This window comes from Vulpes vulpes, chromosome 12 (assembly GCF_048418805.1).
Source record: "Vulpes vulpes isolate BD-2025 chromosome 12, VulVul3, whole genome shotgun sequence".
NCBI lineage: Eukaryota > Metazoa > Chordata > Mammalia > Carnivora > Canidae > Vulpes > Vulpes vulpes.
This window is the reverse complement of record NC_132791.1, coordinates 146,158,956-146,177,766: the sequence shown is the minus strand read 5'-3', so window position 1 is coordinate 146,177,766 and position 18,811 is coordinate 146,158,956. Positions and strand designations below refer to the sequence as shown.

The following is an 18,811-nucleotide window of genomic DNA, read 5'->3' as shown; positions in this document are numbered from 1 at the left end:
AGTTGTACCACAAAGGTGTAGTAATCAAAACAGTATGACATTGACAAAAAAAGTAAGGACATAGATCAATGGAACAGAATAAAGAGCCCAGAAGTAAACCCATGATTACATGGTCAATCAATCTTTGACAGAGGAGGTGAGACTATGCAATTGGAAAAAGACAGTCTCTTCACCAAATGGTGTTGGGAAAATTTGAAAACTACATGAAAAAGAATGAAACTGGACCACCTTTTAACACCATACAGAAAGATAAATCAAAATGGATTAAGTACCTAAATGTGAGACTTAGAAAAAAACAAAAATCCTAGAAGTGAGCACAAGCAGTAATTTCTCTGATATTGACCATGCAACATTTTTCTAGATACATCTCCTGAGGCAAGGGAAACTAAAGTGAAAATGAACTATTGGAGCAGCCCTGGCGGCTCAGTGGTTTAGCGCTGCCCTCAGCCTGGGGTGTGATCCTGGAGACCCAGGATCGAGTCCCACGTCGGGCTCCCTGCATGGAGCCTGCTTCTCCCTCTGCCTGTGTCTCTGCCTCTCTCTCCCTCTCCTCTGTGTCTCTCCTGAATAAATAAATAATATCTTAAAAAAAGGAAAATGAACTATTGGGACTATATAAAAATAAAAAGCTTCTTCACAGCAAAGGAAACAAACAACAAAATGGAAAGACAACTTACTGAATGGGGGAAGATATTGGCAAATGACATATCTGATAAAGGGTTTGTATTTGAAGAGCTTACAAGTCTCAACTTGACTCAAAATACAAATAATCCAATTTAAAAATGGGCAGAAGACATGATCAGATATTTCTCCAAAGAAGACATACAGATGACCAATAGACACATGAAAAGATGTTCATCATCGCTAACCATTAGGGAACTGCAAATCAAAACCACAATAAAATAATCACCTCACACCTGTCAGAATAGCTAAAATCAAAATCACAAGAAACAACAGATGTTGGCAAGGATGTGGAGAAAAAAGAAGCCTCGTACTATTGGTAGCTCAAACTGGTGCAGCCACTGTGGGAAAACAGTACAGAGATTTCTCAAAAAGTAAAAATAGAATTACCATATAATCTATTAATTCCACTACTGAGTATTTACTGAAAGAATATGAAAACAGTAATCCAAAGGATATATTACCCCTGTATTTATAACAGCATTATTTACAATAGCCAAGATATGGAAGTAGCTCAAGTTTCCACCAATAGATGAATGGATAACAAAGATTTGTTTTATATATACATATATAATATTAGATTTGTTATATATGTATATACATAATATTAGATTTGTTATATAATATTAAATATTTAATATACAGTATTAAAATATATATAAAATTTAAAACAGAATATTACACAGCCATAAAAAAAGCCATCAAAAAAATGAGATCTTTCCATTTACAATAGCATGGATCGACCTATAAAGTGTAATGCTAAGCAAAATAAGTTAGACAAAGACATACTGATTTCACTCATATGTGGAATTTAAGGAACAAAACAAATGAAAAAAAGAAAAAAAAACAGGAACTAACCAAACAACAGACCCTTAAAAAATAGATTTTATTTATTTATTCATGAGAGAGGCAAAGACACAGGCAGAGGGAGAAGCAGGCTCCATGCAGGGAGCCCGATGTGGGACTTGGGATCCTGGGATCCGGGATCACACCCTGGGCCGAAGGCAGACACTCAACCGCTGAGCCACCCAGGTGTCCCTAGACTCTTAATTATAGAGAACAAACAGATGGTTATAAGAGGGGAGGTGGGTTGGGGAACGGATGAAGAGTACACTTATCTTGATGAGCACCAAGTCATGTGTAGAATTGTTGAATCACTATATTATATTCCTAAAACTAATATAGCACTATGTTAGGGGATCCCTGGGTTGCTCAGTGGTTTAGCACCTGCCTTCAGCCCAGGGCATGATTCTGGAGTCCCTGGATTGAGTCCTTGGATGGAGTCCCCGGATGGAGTCCCGGGATCGAGTCCCACATCAGGCCCTGCATGGAGCCTGCTTCTCCTTCTGCCTGTGTCTCTGCCCCCTGCTCCCTCCACACCCCCCCCCCCCCCCCGTGTGTCTCTCATGAATAAATAAATAATTTTTAAAATAATTTTTTAAAAAAACCACTATGTTAATTGCACTGGAATAAAAAATAAAAAATAAATAAGTAAATAACTAGGAAGTAGAGAAAGGTGATAGGAATCTACTATGTTTCAGGGACCAGCTGCAGTGACAAGCTATAGTGTGTCCCACCAACCTTCTTTATCTTGTAAGTTTTTCCAAGGGGAAAGACCAGCTAGAATTCTGGAAGAGTTCTTCCCAGGTAAGGTAAATGTATTATATGAAGCAAATGAATTCAAGCAGTGGGAGAGGTGGATTGTAGTGGATGCTGTGTTTTGCTGTTTAGACTGTATCTTGAGACCTGATACTCACATTTCTCCAGCTGCCCAGAGCACCGATGTCTCCCATCTGAGTCCAACCCTGGGACCAGGTATTGGAGAAAGAAAACCAACTCACCTGATTATGCCTCTATCACGGGAGCAACTCACATCCCATGACTAATAAATGTAGGTGAAACAAAGCCCTCTCCCCTTGCCTCACTTAGGGATATCTCAGAAGGGTCATCCCAGCTTCAGAGTTCTTTGTGAAATTGATTAGGCATCTGTGGCAGCTGTCTTGCTTTTCTTCCTTTCCAGCTGTCCAGTTCTGCTTCTTTCACTCCCTTGGAGATGATGTTCTGTGGAGCACTGCCCAATGAGCCACCTGCATGCAAATCTCCATCTGGAAGTCTGTTTCCTGGGAAACCCAGCCTTTGACACACAATGAAGATACCTGAGAATATGTAAAAATACTTCGGTTTATCTCCATCTTCTCTCTCACGTATGAGCTTAAATCTTAAATGGGAGGAATGGCAGGGTGAAGGAAAGAAAATAAAGATGGCATAGGGGAAAGATGAGAGGATTGGACCCTTGTAAAACAGAAGTCAGAGGACATAATCCATAATGGGCCAAGCAGTCTCTGAGCCTTAGGAAGAAATAAAGAATGAGGGAGGTCACCCAGGAAATTCAAGAGGGGATTGGAAGAGGGTAATAGTGAAGTGCTCTGTGCACCAGCTTATTGAAATAAGAAATTCCTAGGTTAACTTTACGCTAAAATTGAAGGCACTAGTGCTAATCAGCCTGCAATGTCTGGGTGGGTTTTTATTTCCTGTGAGTCTGCCTGTTTTTGCAGTGTGAAAGATTCTAGACAGTTTTAATGGGAGGATTTCAGGCCCATCCTACAAAGGTGGGTGTGGGGAGGTAAGTCAGCTTGTGGAAAAGTGAGTAGATGGGATCTTCAGTTTTTGTTTTGTTTGTAGAAGTTAAGATGACTTAACCCTGGCTAATGTCACACTTTCTTGAGGTTTAGTGAAAAATTGGCCTTGTCAAAGTGCCAGAGTCATGCTGTCCATCCTAATAGAGCCTAAACTGCTGGAAAATTCAGCAGAGTCCTTCCTTCTCTGTCACTTAAACGATGACACTTCTAACGATGGCTTCTCTTCCCTGAGGTCTCATTGTCATAGTAATCAGTTTTTCTTGATCTGAGAGTCTTTGACAATTCAGGGTGCTAATAGCAAATGAGATTTATCACATGGATGTGTTATGTGCTATTCAGCTGAGTGTGATCTTTGGAGGGCAGAGACCACGTCTACCTTGTTCATTGGTGGTTGTCTAGCCATGTGCTAGATCTTGGCTAAGAGTAGGTGCTCCATAAATTCATTGTATGACAAAGCGAATTTTGAGCAAAATAATTAATGTCTAAGATCATTTGTTTTTGAATCTATTGAAGTGGTAAGAAAAGTCTCACTTTACCTTCTTCATTATCTCTATGCAAATGTTTTAATACTTAAAGTAAGCCATCATGTGTAAAACTAATTCCTTTATAAAAATCCCTGAATCAAATGACTTAGATTTGAAAGGGAACATCTAGTGTACTCTCTCATGCAGTATAGCTTTCCTTTCTGTTGCATGCCTGACAAATAGCTACTCAGCTTCTGCTTATGGTTTTAGTGCTGACAATATCTTGGTGAGCCTAGTGAATGTCAGAAGACTACAGAGCAGTAATATGTGAATTTTAATCCTAGGACTGGTGGCATCAGCCTGATGATGTTAGAAATGAAAAATCCTTGGGATGCCTGGGTGGCTCAGTGGTTAAGCATCTGGAGTCCCGGGATCGAGTCCCATGTCGGGCTCCCTGCATGGAGCCTGCTTCTCCCTCTGCATATGTCTCTGCCTCTCTCTCTCTCATGAATAGATGAATAAAATCTTAAAAAAAAAAAAAAAAAAAGGAATGAAAAATCCCAGCCCCCATGACAGACCTGAATTGAATCTCAATCTACATTTAACAGGCTCTCCTACCAATTCATCTGCATATTACAATTTAAGAAGTATTGCTCTAGAGCTTTTTAAAATTTTTTTATTTTTAGTAGTGATCTGAAAGCTTATTTTTATAGTATCCACTCATTAGTCTCAATTTAGTTTCTTTCAATTTTATATAAGTCTAGAGTCTTACTTATTCCACATGAGAACCATTCAGATCTTTGAAGGTAGAATCCAGGTTGTTTGTTGTCTGGGCTCTTTCTAATTCTCCAAGGCTGGAAACTTTCCTGTCCTGAGCTTTCCCATGGTCACTTTGTTCTGTAGGATTCTTTTTTTTTTTTTTTTAAGATTTATTTATTTTAGAGAGGGCACGAGTGGGAGGGGCAGAGGAGGGAGAGAGAGAAAGAAACTGAAGCAGACTCCATGCTGAGTGCGGAGCTGGGCATGGGGCTCAATCTCACGACCCTGAGATCAGGACCCTGAGCCAAAACCAAGAGTTGGGCGCTTAACCCACTGCACCACCCAGGTGTCCCTTGGTAGGATTGTTTTAACAAGAATATCATAGTCTGCAACTGAGGGATCATGAAGGGAAATGCAGGCTGCCTCATCCTTTTGCCTGCGGAATGGAAATGAACAAGAAAGAACATTTGAGCTGATTGTTTATAAACTCTGGCCTTAGGGCATATAAACAGGATGCAACCACTTATCTCCCTCATATTGATTGTTTCCTACAGATTGTGGTATTTTCCTAAATTTGCCATCTTCTCAGGGACAGTTGTTCCAACTCGGTCTTCTGTTTTCTAAACTAAAAATTACCCTGTTCATTCAACAGTCTCTTGCATGGCTAGATTGGAATGTAAAGTTTTTGAGAGGAGGGGATGAAGTCTTACTCAATGTTTTTTGTTTTGAATTTCAGGTTAAATCAGTGCTTAGTACATAATATGCTTTTATTTTATTTTATTTTACATAATATGCTTTTAATAAGTAATTTTTGAGTACACAAATGAATTAATGAATGGGGGAAAGTGCTCCCAAGACCTTAGTTGTCATCTTTTGAAAATACGTTAGGTTGGGGCACCTGGGTGGCTCAGTCAGTTGAGAGTCTGTCTTCAGCTCAGGTCATGATCCCAGGGTCCTGGGATTAAGCCCCACATCAGCCTCCCTGCTTAGTGGGGAGTCTGCTTCTTCTCTCCCTGCCATTCCCTCTCCTTGTGTGTTCTCTCTGTCAAATAAAAACATAAAATCTTAAAAAAAAAAAAAAAAAAGAAAATACATTAGGATGTCACTATCTGTAACAAAATGTGACATCATGGCTTGGGCAGACTAGTCCACACGTTGTATGACTGTTTTGGAGTGGAGGTAGTATTAATTCCCCTGATCAGGACCAAAGAGACTATGACCCCCATCATGATGGTCATTTAGGGGTTTAGAAAGTCAAAATAGATGTCTACAAAGTCAATTCAGTTTATCAATAAGGTGTAATTTGCTTTAAGTGACATTTTTTAGAGTTTTTTTCCTTTTGGATATGAGGGGCTTTCCAAGGTTAGGTTGGCCCTTCTGGCTAGAGAGCTGTGGTCTTTCCCTCTCCTTCCATCATTCTTTGCTTCCTGATGTCTCTAACTGCATCTGAAGCCACTTCCCTCACCTGAAATCACTCTTTGTCTAAGTATCACTATGAAAAAGACTGTGACTAGAGTAGTAAATGCAGAATAGATGGAGAAACATAATGATCCAAGAAAGATGATAGTGAAGTATGACATTTTCTGGTGTTGGTTATAATAATAACGGGTAGAAACAGAGGAATCAGAAAAACAGACTGGCCCCTTTGCCATGGCAACAATGAGTGCATTTATTATATAAACAGAAGAAAGAAAGGCAATTATTTGGTCCCAGTGCTTTTCTTTCCTAATCCTCCAGTTCTCCTGTTTTTAGTTTAGATTCTCAAAAGATGGCAGCTTGCAATGGCATTGATCATTTCTTTAAGTGCCTGAGATGTGCAGGAATACACTTGATTTCCCAATATTTTACTATTAAAAATAAATAAATCAAGGATTTCTATAAAAGCTCATCAAAGGATAGCTTGTGTTCTATTTCATCAAGCATAAAAGAATGCTCTCTTTAAAAGTTTGTATCTTTATTTTGATACAATAAACTTACAAACAGGAATCAGGTACTGTTTTCTTTCCAATTCAGTATCATTAGAAAATTGTCTGATTCATTCATATGTGTCTCAAGGCAAAGTGGTCGTCAGTGAGTGTCTGACAGAGGAACACTAAGTGATTCTGGTTTAAAAGGAAAATCAATGTACACTGAGTAGCAGTGCTTCAAAGATAGTTCAAAAAGGTACTTTTCTTTCCTATGTCAAAATGCACCTGATGTCCTCAGGTACCAGTGGGAAAAGGAAAGCTATTAAATGCTTATGATTGTCAAACAGTGTGTTTTAGGAGCTAGGAAAGAAGGAAAAATAGTTGGCAAATGAACTGCAATCCACACAGTGGATTTCCCAAAGAGAATTGCTGTTTTCACAGTATTCTTCCCCTTTTGGAGGAGGTGGTGCAAAATTGAAAAGTGTGCAGTCTCATTCAATGCATCTTCCAAATAATGTCTAGAATTTGCAACATGAGCTGTAGGATAGGTAAGCTGATGAGGCAATGAGCCTAAAAATATACCAAATTTCTGGGTACAAATATCAGCCCCACTATTTTTTTTAGCTTTGTATACCTAACGTCTCTGAGTCATAGTTCCCACAAGTGTACAATTAGGACAGTAAGTTCTACCAGAGAGAGGAATTGTCAGGTTTAGTGCAATCAACATATATAACACAGCCAGCAGAGGACCTGGTACGTGATAGGGCTTCAAAACTAGGAACTTTATTTCCATTCTTATTGTTGCTTTAATTCAGATCCTCAGAATATCTCCTCTGGGCATTCTAGTTGCTTCCAGTTTTCCTTGTCCATAGTCTTCCCTTTTGTCCATTTTGTTTCTTCTCAGGTATTTTTATAACATTTTTCACACAATCCTCTTAACTTAAACTTAATATTGTACCATATCTCGCTTTCTAGAGAAAAGTTCAAACTCCTTATCATAGCATTTAAGGACATCTATGATGTGACTCCAAATAATATCTCCTTTATAAAGACCTTGTGTTCTCGTGGTCATTTCCTCTTTGTGTCCTGAATCTCTTTCTCCACATAATTTCACTAATTTCTCCCCCTCTCACTGCAATACCTTCTATTTCTGTAATTTGAAACCCTATTTATGCTTTAAATTCCATCTTGAATGCTATGCCCTCCCTCCATGAAATTTTCCTTAATCCTTTAGACAGAAGTGATCTCTACTGACACTGCTTAATGATTCCTTATGATATTAACAACAAATGCCTATGAGCCTGTATAATGCTAAACTCAATGGATACCTACAATTTGGATATTATCTAACCTATCTAGAGTAGTTCACAATACAAACAACTCTCCATCCATTGTTTTCTTTGATTTCTAAAAGCTGGATTTTTTTCCCCTTCTGAGTCTTCTCAGAGGTTGTCTTAGTTTTCTAGGGTTGCCTTGGAAATATACCAGAAACTGGATGGCTTAGAACAACTTAAATTTGTTATTTTCCAATTCTGGAAGCTAGAAGTCAAAATCAAGGTGTTAACACGTCCATGTTCCATCTGAAACCTCTGGTGGAGGATCCTTTCCTGACTCTTCCACCTTCTGGTAGCCCCAGGCATTCCTTGGATTGTGGCAACATAACTCCATTCTTGCCCTCAATCTTCACATGGCCATCTTTGTCTGTAATATTCTCTTTCTGGTGTCTCTACTTTCTTATCTTATAAGGACCCCAGTCACATTGGATTAAGGCCCATCCTAATTGAGAATGACCACATATTAATTTGATTATATCTGCAAATACCCTATTTCCAAATAAGGTCACAGGTATCAGGTGCTAGGACATAGCTTTCTGGGGTAAAAAATTTGACCCATAACAATGGGGCTCCTATCTTTTCTTGCTTTTTTAAAATAATAGGACTCTTCAGACTGATTTCCTGAGTTTTCTTCTCTCAACAGTCATTTAAATAATGACCAAAATTAGAGAAGTTGGTAGTACTAAATATGGTGACTCACAAAACACAAGTGGGATGCACAAGATACAGTTTTCAGATATATTTTCCTAGAATGTAGCTACTTTCCCTTAACTTTTCCTCTCAAACCACATTTGAGATGCATTTTTAAAAAAGAAATGAGTAGTCTTGAGGAGGAGAATGCCCTAAAACTCTCTTTTTGTAGCCCTCATAGATAGACACTCCTCCTATCCCTGAATCTTTTCTTAAACCTTTGAGAGTAGAGCATCAGCCCCTAAATTTTATTGCACATTGGAATCATCTGGGAAGCCCTTAAAAATCTCTAAGTCATGCATCCACTTGGCAAGACAGTTTGGCAGTTTCATATAAAGCTAAATATGTACTATTGTATGATCCAGAAATCCCTAGATATTTACCCAGTTGATTTGAAAACGTATGCCCACACAAAAACCTCCATGTGAAAATTTATAATAAGCAGCTTTACTCATAATCAACAAGATCTAGAAATGACCATATTTTCTCCAATGGGTGAATGAATAAACAAATTGTGGTACATACATATAGTGAAATATTACTTAGCATTAAAAAACAATGAGCTATCATGTCACACAAATACAGATGAATGATAAATGCATATTTCTAGGTGAAAGTAGCCAGTCTGAAAAGGCTACATACTGTATGATTTTATAGGACATTCTTGAAAGGCAAAACTATAAAGACAATAAATAGATTTGTCATTATTGAAGTTTAGGGAGGGGACAAAGTTAAATAGGTAAAGTACCCATGAGCATAATGGTGGTAAAAACTTTCTGTATGATGCTGTAATGTTGGGTATCTGACACTATGTCAAAACTCATGGAACTCTATAGCACAAAGAGTAAGCCTTAATGTATGCAAATTAAAAAATCATTTAGAATGCCAAGGGATCCTAAGATGGAATATAGAATATGAGAAAACAGTCTAACTCTGTTACAAATGTATGGAAAAAACCTCGCTGCTGGGACTAGGGGAAAAGGCTGACCAAATAACTTTAGAAATGAGTGGTGACTAGAAGACCAAAGGAAAAAGGATTGTGCATAAGCACTCTATTCTAATTGAAAAAGTTTCCCATGGGGGCATAGGTTCTGAAAACAGTATACATGTATACCAGAATTAAACAATTCAGTAAGTGGATAGTAGGAGCCTACAGGTAAGCAAGGGCAGAGGCAGAAATGATCCTTGTGGTTATGGACAAGAGAAACAGTATGAACACTATGCTCTAGATGTTTACATATAGAAATATATATATAGATATGTATCTATATGGGGATTAGCTATATACATACACATTTTTTTGCTCAGTCAGCTGAAAGGGCCAAGAAACAAGGTCACACACACACACACACACACACACACACACACACCATATACTTGTTTCTAATACTATTGTCCACTAAAAAGAACCAGGAATCCTTAGAAAAATGGCTGACTATAGAGGAAATAGGCAAGATGAGCCTGGAGCATCTTATAGTGCCAGAAAGTATGGAAGTGCCAAAAACAAAAAACACCTCACAATGATGGAACATATCAAAGGGAGACAAGAGCCAATGGAAGGTGTTCCTAATGGCCAAAGATGGCACAATGTGAGCCACAAAATAAATAAAGTAGCATTGGATTATAACCCAGAATGTAAGCATTTTTAAAAATTTCATTTATTTATTCATGAGAGACACACACACAGAGAGAAGTAGAGACGCAGGCAGAGGGAGAAGCAGGCTCCATGCAGGATGCCCGACGTGGGACTTCATCCCAGGTCTCCAGGACCACGACCTGGGCCAAAGGTGGTGCTAAACCACCGAACAACCCGGGCTGCCCTATAATCCAGAATATAAAATAAATATCTGTTTATCTATATTGATATAAATAAATGATTGAACCAGTAAATAATTGTGGGAGACATAGACATATTTCTGATGCAGAACTCCAAATAATCTATGTAGATCCTCTGTCCTCAAGGAAGAAGAACACAACTCCCACTTCTTAAGTATAGACTGCTCATGACTTCTTCCCAGAGTACAGAGTGGAAAGGTAAAAAAAAGAGTAACTTTACAGTGGAGAAACCTGGTGAACACTGTGTCTCCCACGTGATCAAGGTCAACATTGTAACAGTGATAAATCTTATTGATAGTATGTACTCTTGATACAATGTGATTGAGAGTAGCACTTTCCCTCTGTGGTCTTCTTTCCCATGTAACATGGAATCATAGTTTCATCATTAGAAAAACATTAGACAGATCTAAATGGAGGGATGTTGTACAAGTACTCTGAAAATTCTGAGAAATTATCACAGCCAAGAGGAGCCCAAGAAAACTTGCTGACTAAAACATAACGTGATATCCTAGATGGGATCCAGGAACAGAAAAAGAATATAAGGTAAAGACTAATGAAATCTGAATAAAGTATAGACTTTAGTTTAGAATTATGTCTCAGTATTTTAAGATTGGTTCACTGACTGACCAATGCACCATACTAAAGTAAGATGTAAATAATAGAGGAGACCGAGTATAAGATATATGGGAACTCTACTATCTTTAAATCTAAAATCTCCTAAAATAAAAAGTTGTTTAAAAATTCCTTTGCCAAGTTCCACCTCTGCCAATGAAATCAGTATTTCTGGGCTATAAGCCAGGCATCATTATTTGTTTCTAGAGATCCCAGATAATATCAATATACAGCAAAAGTTTAGGAACTTCTGGGATAGGAGAAATCTCTGAACCTGGAGGCTGTTATATTTTGGCATTAATTCACTCAGAATGTTCCGAACTAAATAAAAATGTTGAGTGTTGCTTCCATTTTATACCTATGTGAAGTTGAATTTTTAATAATGAGTGTGATAAAAATAAAGTCCTGGAACAAGTTGCCCATTTGAACACCACTTGATGGTACATAATTAGAGACTGAGCCACTAAATGACCAAGGTATCAAGCATACAATATCGTATCTTAAAATAAAATTTCTCTTGTAATTTTCCTGCAATTGAAATGAAAAATGATGTTCACATGTACATCCTCTCCTCTCTCTGGTCCCTGGCCCCCTCACCAGAGTATGTCAATATGCTCTAGTGGACCCATGGTCCGATCCATCTTTTACTGTTTTTGATCTACTCTGTGGCCCCTGGAGGCTGTTTGTGGACTGCCACACCCAGACCCGCTGAGCTCTGATTTCTAGTTGAGTTCAGGCAGGATGGAGGAGATAGATGCGGCCTTTTGAGCTCCACTCTCTCCATTCCTCATCATGGCGGGCAGTGGCTGCCTTCATCCCTGATCCAGGTCTTATTGTCTCCTGTCCTCGCTTGGCTCTTTCCTCACGCCTTCAGGCCCCAGAGAAGTAATGGCTTCCTGCTGTGGCTATTTCTGGGTTACTCATATCCCCTACTGGAGTTAAAAAAAAAATTGCCCACACCTCTGTAGTCACTTCACTGAAATATTTTTAATTTAACTCCTTTGAGAGTGCCTCATACAATCAGTGTGTAGTTGTCTACCATTTCTTCTTGGGAATGAAGACCGCCCCCCTTCCCCACTTTTTTTTAACTTGATATAATGTACTGCTTACTTCTTTGGCCTTAAAAATGTTCTATGTTTTGTAAAATGATGCTTCATAGTAGAGAGCATTATTTTCCCAAAATCCTTTCTTGGCAAAAGAAATGGTTGGCAAAGCTATGCTGGCTCACCACACATTTTTGAAATTTCATTTTTGAAATCCAGAGTCTGGGAACCATTGATCTAAATGAGTATTTGACTTTGAAACATTAAGGGAATTCAGCAGTAATTCTTCTTACCACAAGAATCTTACAAATCTGGGGAAAGCAGCCAATGTGGACACTGTCATGGCAGGCATTCAAGTTCCTGGGTTTAGTTGTTTATATAACAGGATCTCACTCCTGGTAAAGAGGGAAATAGTATTGGAGCAAATAGAAGGAACTATAAAAATGCAAATGGTTATTTTCTGCATCTTTCACTATTGTATTTCGCTGCAGATCTCATGGGGGAAGAAAGAGGGGAAGAGGTTAAGAGTGCGTCTGGATGTGTAGGCAAAAAGTTTACAGGACTCTTCCATGTAGTTTGAGTGAGAGTGACTAAGAATTTTCGTGTTCTCAGATCCAGAAATGTTTGTATTTGCACTGATCCAAGTTCTTTTTATTATAAATAATTGCAGAAGTTCATTTATAGATGACTATAACTGTGTCCATCGCTGTGTTTCATAATGTCAAGTATAGTCAATTTATAATTGAAACAAATTTCTGAAGTACCCTGTGCTTGGGCAGGGTAGAACATAGGGTATGATTTACCAGGTTCAGTCTCCTTGACTTTAAAATTCTTCTATGTTAGCAATATAATATTCTCCTTTGTTGTGTGGTATCACCTTTAATGTTGAGTGCAAAGACATTAATGCATGATTGTTTTTTAGCTTTCATCCATTTAAAAATATATTCCTTGTTTTTTATATTCTCATTTTCTGTGTGTGGCTTGAGAAAAGACACAAAGCAATCTTTTAAAATTAATTCTTTCCTTTATACACTTTAAAAAAGGAATTTAGTAGGGTCAAATGGCTTAGTCACAGGGAGGAATTTTTTTTTTTTACACTGTTATAATCCAAACAGAAGCTATTGTCCATATTTCATGAAAGATGAACTGATGAACTCAACAATTTTCTTTCTCTTTACATTTTTACTACTTAAACAAAATAATAGAAATGTTAAACCCTGACTTATTGCTTTCTTTATCTGATGGTGGAACCCACAGTTGAAAAACCTGGGAATGGTCAGTAGCCATGTTTCCCACCTTGTGGAGAGATGTAGTAAAAAGGAACAAACCCCACTCGTATTGAGAAGCAGAGATAAGAGATGGAGAAGGTTGGGGTACCTGAGTGGCTCAGTGGTTGAGTGTCTGCCTTTGACACAGGCCATGATCCCAGGGTGCTGGGATCGAGTCTTGCATCAGGCTCCCCTCAGGGAGCCTGCTTCTCCCTTTGCCTATGTCTCTGCCTCTCTCTCTGTATCTCCCAGGAATAAATAAATAAAATATTTTTTAAAAAAGAGATGGAGAAGGTTATTGGTGGTTTTAGGGTTCCTGAAGACCGGCTACATGTCTGCTCTTCCTGTTGTTTGGTTGCTCAAATCTTCCTGATTCCATGAAATAAAAATTTCCATTTTTGTCTAAGTTACTATATTGGGTCGGTCAGCCATACATAGCTTGAGCTAGCTTAAGTAAAAGGAAGGAATCAAGGAAAGATCGTGAAGCAACCAGGAGAGTTGACTAATACAGCTTCATGAAGGCAGGAGCAAGCTCTCTGGGAGAAACTCAGAGCCATGGGCCAAGAAGTAGGTACCATCAGGACTCACTTTTTCCTTATGTGACCACTGCCTCTTCTCTGCCTGGGCATCATGTCCTCCTGGAGGAATATTTTGATATATTACTTACTGTGTTTTCCCCGAGTACTTTTCATTTATTTATACTGTAACAACTCCATTCATGGGCATTTTTGTGTCCATTGCCACAGGAGACATGATAACAGACTGTGTTTTGAGTCCCAAATTTAGACTCAATTCAGGCTCTGAAGACTAATAGAGGTATCCTAAATTAGAGGGAAAGAAGAAAGTCAAAAGGGAAATAAAGAGAGCTACATTGGTGCACCATTGAAAAAGAAGCCCTGTACCCCATAGATGGACGATTCCATCGCTAAGCAACACACTGTGGACATCTATGTTTACTGGCATTTTAAACAATGTGTTTCATAATATCAATTACAGCCAATCTATAGTTGAAAACATTTTTTTAAAGTACCTTATGAAGTTTATATCTGAGGACTGAACTTGATGCAGGAGCAGCAACAGACATTCCCATTGAGTTTGGGGGAAATCTAAGACCATAGAGAATCAGAGTAGAAAGAGGCATTGCCTCTATCCTAGATAGAGCTAGGGATGGAGAAAAGACTCTAGGGGCTCAGCAACATAGGAAAGCATGGGGCAGCACATAAGAAGGTCTGTGTGGTGAAGGCAGTCAAAACTGAAGTAGCTTTGCAGAGTTCCAACTTGACTCACTGAGCAAAATTCTTGAGAATGGCACAGATGTGGTTGTGGATTGGAAAGCCTTGTCAAGGTGGCTATGGTCCAGGGCAGTGTTTGGAGAATACTCGGTTCACTTCAGGAAGGCACCAGGGGCAAGCAGGGAGAGTCATTGATCCTGAAGTGACCTTTGGCATGGACCCATGTAGCTCAACATCTGAAAAACAGACACGCTGAGGAGTCAGATGTGAAATTCAACAGATGACCAAGGATCAGAACTTTTGCTTATATTGGGTCCAACCTACCTTTCTGTCCCACTGCCTACTGCTTAGAAGTTAGAAGAAAAGTTAGGGAAACGAAAGAGGAACCTGATTTCATTGAGGATTAGTTTCTATCTGTGTGAAAGAAAATATCACTGAAGAAATTAAGTTGAATTGCATAAAAAAATTGTCATACTTTCTGAACACCTGCTTGTGTGGCCTGGAATTTAAATTCTGTCTTCTCCTCCAGGCTGTGTTCTTCCATGTGGCAGAGAACCAGGCTGCTGGCAGCTGCAGTTAACAATCACACATGTTCACCATCTGAGGGAAAAAAGCTCTTGACCTGTTTAATGTCCCCTCCTTGGTCCTCCCATCCCAGCTTCCATTTGAGAAGCCTCAGAGATCAATCTTTGCTACACTTCTATTCATGTTCCCACCCCATTGACCAATTATAGAGCCAGAACTGTGAGATATTACCATAAAGCCGAGCTTGGACCATGTGCTATGTTGCCCCTGAAGTCAGGAGGCTGTAACAGATCCATGTGCTTAGAGTCAATGGACCAGTAGTTCCACTGCCAAAGGAAATCCTCTGACCAGAGGAAGAAGAAGGGGGGAGCTGGCTGGTAAAATAGTAAGTCTGTTTGTATTGGGTAGCTATCTAGTAGGACCACACTAATAATGGTATTCTAATGTCACACTGAAATGCTGAAGCTAAGTAAGATAATTAACAAGATACTGTGTCTTTTATGACCTTTTAGACCTTCGGGACTAGAAACTGGGCTCTGAAACAAAACAAAACAAAACAAAAAACAAAACAAAATGAAACAATGGCACCTGTGTGGCTCAGTGGTTGAGCGTCTGCCTTTGGCTCAGATCACGATCCTGGAGTCCTGGGATCGAGTCTTACATCAGGCTCCCTGGAGGGAGCCTGCTTCTCCCTCTGTCTATGTCTCTGTCTCTCTCTCCATGTCTCGCATGAATAAATAAATAAAATATTAGAAACAAAAAACAAACCACCAATGACAACAAGAACACTTAGCCTTTTCATTGTGAATGCGTAAACTCTGTAGCAGCTCAACTATGAGATTTGGCTAATAGGCCATGAATAGGCCTGGTGCTTTTTGCTCTCAAATCTCATTATATGCCTGCAGAGAACAAAGTGCTTTGTTCTACGTGAAAATTAGTTTACAGTATGTGTATACTAATCATCAAGATTATCAGAAATACTGAAATACTGGCCACTCTCCTTTAAGGTCCATAGGGACTTAAATCTGAAATGCATTTCGATGAAAACTTCATTTGGCCTCATAATTCTGAAATGATTCTAGCCCACTATTTATTCATAGCAACCTTCTCAGGGAACAGGCTAGGAGTAATTTCTCTACATTTATTTTCTTTACTTTTTATTATATATTCTTTCAAGTACAAAGAAATGATAATTACTTTGGCTTAATCTGGAGAATTTTGTAATCTCTTTTACACCCTAGTACCCATTTCTGATAAAAAGGGAAGTGGATCATAAATACAAGGATAGAGCAAGAAGTACTGACAAAATATAGAAAAGAAATTCCTTGAAAGAAAATCCTATTTTAGTCCAAGTTCTGATACTAATTTTAACCTTCAAGTTAAAATCATGTTTATACTTGGTACTAAATTGTAAGCAAATAATCCAATTACCTTGCCTTTCAACTCTAAATAGTTTTTTTCATCCTAGATGATTTAGCTACTATGAATTTCATTGCTGTTCTGTAGCTTTTGAGGCAGGCAGGATAATACATTTCATCCACATGCACACCAGTAGCATCCTAAGGGCAAGAAACAGTTTTGGACAGATTAAGAGCCTAAATGAGTTACAAATTGGGGCACTGGCCAGTGAACAACAGCCAACAGTAATGGGGCTGCCCCAGGCCTTAAGGTGTATCTTAATGGCTCTAGTTCCCAGGAGTCATTTCCAAAGAACACATGATCTTACACAGATACTTTCAAATAGCTTTTTAAATTTTTTTCCCTGACTATAAAGTAACATATGATTATTCTAGATAATTTGGAAAGGCAAAAAGTATTAAACAAACTCATCTATTCTTCAATCCAAAGATCCCTACTGTTAACATTTCAATACAGTTCTCCTCATTTTTTTTTCTGTCTGTATATTTAAAAATTCATTGAATTTATACTACATATATAATTCCTATGGAAAAAATTCTACAGAAATTCAGAATAAAAATCTTTTTGTATATAATTTTAAATAGTACTGTAGGTAAATAATCATAATTATTCATAAAATAAGACAGTCTTTGCTTTTTTTTTTAAATAATACAGATGGAAAACTATACAATTTGCCTTTTCTATTTTAGTCCAATGCATATTAATTGAGCAATCCAAGATACTGTGATATACTTTTAGGGGATAGGAAACCAAACACTAATAACATATTTGTCCTCAGGATATTTGTGTAGATCTACGTCATGATAAAATGGACACAAAATAAATTTTTAAATGATCGTAGTCCATAGGTAGCATAGCTCCAATTGAGGAGCTTACAAAGAAGAGTCAATTTAGTTGGATGTTGACAGATTAGCTAAGATGTTGACCAGCAGATAGAGGATGGTGATGGGTGATGGTTTAGGTAGAAGTGTTGTGGAATGGAGGAAGAACATTCAGGATGGAGGAAACCTGGGTGACTCAGCGGTTGAACGTCTGCCTTCAGCTCAGGTCATGATCCCTGTGTCCTGGGATTGATTCCTGCATCAGGCTCCTCGCAGGGAGCCTGCTTCTTCCTCTGCCTATGTCTCTGCCTCTCTCTCTGTGTCTCTCAGGAATAAATAAATAAAACCTTAAAAAAAAAAAAGAACATTCAGGATGGAACAGCATAAACAGGGCAAGAAATGGTAAAAAAAAAAAAAAAAATTGTGTTTAGATAACCAAGTGTTGTCCTTCATGGTGGGAGAAAACATTGGACAATTAAATCTCAGTACATTGAGAATGAATTTGAATGCCAGAGTGAGTTTAAACTTTAATCCATAGGCAGTGGAGAACCACAGATTCTTCTGAGCAGCACATGAAATGATGAAGACTGTATATTAAGAGGATTATAAAAAACCTAAAATTCCTACAAGGAATGATATATGGCCAAATGTGTATGGGTAGGTGTTCATGTAATTGCTTTCTAGGTTTCCTTTTTGAAAAATATAAATCATAGATATGTTTTTGTTTTTCTCTCTGCACCCCAAGAATACCTTTTTAGAACTTCTGGGAAGAGCATACAAATTTCCTGAAGTATTTTAATGCCTAAACTTCCTTATTAGTATTTTTTTTATCATTTACAATTTGACAACATAATGTTCATTTGTTCTGTATATATTTTTCCCTTTATCTTTCATAAAATGCTTTATGCACTCAAAAAGCATTTATGGGGCAACTTTATTAGTAGAATATTGTATTATATAATGAGTATTATAGAAACTATGTCTTCTGGCTAATTTGGGCCTGGAGATAGCATTATAGTAAGAGGAATTTTGAATATTTTTCACATAAGGATAAAATTACTAGCATTTATGATAGCCAAACTTCATAAATTGATACCAATTATCCTTTTTATTAAATATTTGGAACCACAGGTTTTCTTTATTCTTCAGTTTCCTTCCTAGATTTTTTTTTTTTTTAAGAGAGGGAGAGAGAGAGAGAATGAGAGAGTGTGAGTAAGGGGAGGTTGGGAAGGGTAGAGGGAGAGGATCTCAAGCAGACTCCTCCCTGAGTGTGATGTGGATGCAGGGCTCAATCTCACCACACTGAGATGACCTGAGCCCAAATCAGGAGTCAGACACTTAAAGACAAAGCCACCCAGGCACCCCTCCTTTCTACATTTTTAAAGTGTTTTCCTTTCATTGCTTTTTACTATTTCATTTAACTTTGAATTGCTGAAACCTTTTGAAAAATGTATTTTAGGGGTAGTATTTGTGTTTAATGTAGAAAATTCAATTTAGGCTTCCATTAAATCCGCTTTTACATTTTCTGCTCTAGACTTACCATTGTTTAATATATTTCTGGTGTAGGTAGGGGTACTGGCT

At 38.1% G+C, this 18,811-nt stretch overlaps 1 protein-coding gene across 2 annotated transcripts in view; it reads left to right on the top strand.

Moving 5' to 3' along the window:
- Nucleotides 1-18,811, top strand: part of LEPR (leptin receptor) — a 139,751-nt gene that overhangs the window by 23,905 nt on the left and 97,035 nt on the right. Inside the window, exon 3 of one of the 2 annotated variants that reach the window (XM_072730670.1) lies at nucleotides 2,702-2,885. The exons of the other annotated variant lie outside the window; for it this stretch is intronic. The gene's annotated coding sequence lies outside the window, so the exon portion shown is untranslated. The remainder of the gene's footprint in view (nucleotides 1-2,701; nucleotides 2,886-18,811) is intronic. 2 annotated transcript variants of the gene reach the window in all.